This window comes from Dermacentor silvarum, chromosome 9 (genome assembly GCF_013339745.2).
Source record: "Dermacentor silvarum isolate Dsil-2018 chromosome 9, BIME_Dsil_1.4, whole genome shotgun sequence".
In the NCBI taxonomy this organism is placed as follows: domain Eukaryota; kingdom Metazoa; phylum Arthropoda; class Arachnida; order Ixodida; family Ixodidae; genus Dermacentor; species Dermacentor silvarum.
In genome coordinates, this window is record NC_051162.1 from 72,034,694 (window position 1) to 72,038,455 (window position 3,762).

The following is a 3,762-nucleotide window of genomic DNA, read 5'->3' on the forward strand; positions in this document are numbered from 1 at the left end:
TGCTGTTCACGTTGTTTTTCTAAGTTAGTGTTATGTAAGTGTCATTATTTGTTTGCCACTGTGATGTAAGCAAACGGTAAATAAATGCATGATTTGACATAACCAGGTTTGTCTATGACATACTGACTATTATTTAAGGTGGACCAATGCATATTTATAGGTGCACATTCAACCACCACATATTCGTCCTACACGAACAATTCCTACATACTAGCGTTTGTTCTTGGCAGCTGATGTTGGCTATTATGCAATTTCTTGAAAGCACATGCAGCTGCCAACACATGATTTTTAGAGCAGTAAGTCGGAAGAAAAGAAACTGATTGTTTATGGCCTAAGCTTAAATGTGTTTAGGATTTTTACTTTCCTGCTGTGAGAACCTTTATACGAGAACCTGTGCACACTGGACATGCATGCTGTTACAGCCAAAATGAAAAAGTGTTCTTGTGAACCACTTTGTACCTTTGCATTATGCACTTTTACTTGCAGTCAGCATCTATATGGACAACAGCAAGACAAGTCAGGTAAACCACCATGTGAAACACTTTAAAGGTTCTGGATTAGGGCGAGTTGGTACTATATATAGTGCAAGACAAATCAGCTGCTCGTACAGCAGTGCTGTCAGCATGACACGGCTCACAGCACCGCGAACACTTAAATTTATATTTGCTTGAAAGATTACGCATTCCAGTAGTTTTCATGTTGCATATGCATGAAAATGTGAAACAAGAATTGGTGAAAAACAGCATTCTTTTACGTATATATCTTGTGTATCTTACCAAGATGTCTGTGTATCTTACCTTGTGGTGGTAAGATACACAAGATATATACGTAAAAGAATGCTGTTTTTCACCAATTCTTGTTTACATTTCCTGCATATGCAACATGAAAACTGCTAGAATGCATAATCTGTCAAACAAATATAAATTTAAGGGTTTGCGGTGCTGTCAGCCGTGCCATGCTGACAGCACTGCTGTTATGTATGTCTATAAATATTCTGCAATGTCATTTGAGCGTTGCTTGAACGTCACATACGTACGTTGCCTGAAAGCTCAAGTAACATAATGCAGCATCCAGGTTATGTTGTCAGGAAGTTCCGTTAAGGTTATGCCAACGTCGTGAATGTGCTGCTCAACGCTGCCACAACGTTACAAACCAACGTTGTCTGGCGATCAAAAAAGCGGACATTAGCAGCATGTAGGCAACGCTATGCACCGACATTTGTGCACATTCACAGAACGTAATGGCAACATTTGCATTACTTGGGAGACTGAGGCCTTCTAATTGCTGTTGAAGACCAAGAAGTCAGATATTGTTTTTCAGATAATCAATCTGTTTTATTTTTGCTACTTTACCTTCATTCATATTGGACTAATCTTCGCGCTGTGTTTACAGATCATTGAATTCTGTGCGATTAGCTTCATGGGCAACACTCCGGATACAGGCCCACTGGACCCAGCTTCTCAAGACATAAAGGCATTGTGAGTGAGCGTGAGAATAGAGTGAATGCTTCATAGATGACCGCTTTTTTGCATCAGCATAACCACGAAGTAGTTGGTACACATACACCTATCAGAGCAGGGACGTGAATCTTATAGTAACATTTGTGTAGCTTGTGAATTTTTTTGAACCATTCAGAGACAGTGAGACCATCCGAGTCAGTCCGTCTCTCTGCCGGTCAAGAAAAAATGATATACGCGTAAAAATTTTACGCTCGCTTCAGCACATTTCAGAGACTCTCACAGTGATCTTGTAGTTGTCAACATTTTTTCACGCATCTACTTGCCTACACATATGTACTCTAACATACCACGATGATCTCTTACGTTTATTGCGTTTCTTTCAACTCAGATATCCCAGAAGGCAAATGTAACGTGGGTTTGGCAGCACGAAACGCGCTTAAAAAATTCGCTTAACATTGCTGACCAACGCGTATCAAAATTCGACAGAAAATGAAGCTCGTGAAAGCATAGAGCAATTTACATGTTAAAATTTATATCTAGAAATTAATCAGAAAAAGGCAGCAGCAAAGTATATGAAAAGATAACAATATGCTGGTAGGATCCGAACCCACAATATTCGCATGACTTTCCTAGCGCAATTTCATTTGACTTTACATGGTTGCGACTAACAGAAAAAATGACAGCAGATCCACGAGGTGAATGATGATGAGTGGGCGAAGCTCCGGAGGGAATCATCGGATCTCCCGCTTAAGGGGACGCTAGCACAAACGGGTTAGAAACGTGCAGTACTCTCTAGTAAGGGGGAGCGGCCACAGCGTCTTACGCAGCCATTTACACATGCCGGAACGTGCACCGCGTTTGCCGACGCCATCACATGACTGCTGAGAGAGTATACCCCCGTATTCATAAACGCTCCTCAACTTGAACTTGACTTGCCACCGCTTTGGGCAGCGCGTTCGAAACGCGTTGAAGGTAAGGTGGAGAGGCCACAGCGTCTTACACCAGCTTCTTACACGGGCCGTAACGCGCTAGCACAAACGCGTTAGAAACGCGCTAGAAACGCGGCCTTTCGTTAATGTTGGGTATTTATAGTCATCGTGGTGCGTTTGTTCATGTCCGCTACGTGGCGTAGTCATTCTGCTCCCGGTCACTGACGCGTGCGGACGCAGGATGGTTGGCTCCGAGCGAGCTGCGACAGCGGTCGTCAACGGCCGTGGTAGCCCGTCGTTTTCCGTGCCCAAGGACTACAGGATTATTTTGCCCAACGTTTCATCAGGTGAAGCTATGAAGCGTGCAGTCATGCTGCACTGCGACATCTCAGGTCGTCCATATCGCATCGAAGACTTTCGAAAGCCCTTACAAGACGCCGGCGTCATCAAGGACGTTGCTGTAATAGGTGCCTACCAGATGTCCCACGTCTGGCTCGTTAACCTGCGGACGGATGAAGCGAAAAAGAAGCTTATAGAAGCAGGAAGGTTGGTCGTCAAGGATCGTCTTTGCATCGTCATCGACCCCAACAGGCAAGAGGTGCGTCTGAAGTTGCATTGGGTGGCTTTGGATGTCACGAGCGATAACATTCGGAGGGCATTCAGTGAATACGGCGAAGTGAAGGAAGTAACCAATGACAGGTGGAAAGCGGAGGGCTTCGAATGTGCTGACTCTCTGACAAAGTTTGTGCGATTGTTTTTGAAAGAGGGTATCGCACTGGACAACATACCGCACCAGATGCGCCTGGGCAGCGGTACAGTGCTCATTGTGGCGCCAGGAAGAGCCCCTCTTTGCCTTCGTTGCAAGCACACGGGTCATATACGGCGTGATTGCAGGGTACCGAAGTGCGCCGAATGTCATGCGTTTGGCCATGTACAGGAAGCATGTACTCGCAGCTACGCCAAAGCCGTGGGCAGATCTACGGTTGTAGACCAAAGCGAGCTTGTCATGGACGAGGAAGAGGCAGAGCAAGCTGCGGCACCTGCGACAGCCGACAAGAGCGGAACCGATCAGGGAGCTGACAAGGAAGTCCGCGTCTCGGGGCTGCAGACGCCGGCCATGACGGTGTCCAGCGTCGGTGAGCACCAAGAGACTGCTACAACGAACGCGGTTGGCGTTGGTCCGGTGCTCCAGGATGAGGGCCCCACGGGAGAGTCCTCGGACGCGACCAGCGTCTCTCAAACGCAGCAGGCAGCAAGCATAAAGCCAGCGGTCGACGAAAGTGCTGTGGGAACTATGGACGCGGAGACAACCCCAGCAAAGCGTCGCCATGACGACGTGAGTGCGGTGTCGCAGGAGCAGCGTCTGAGACAGG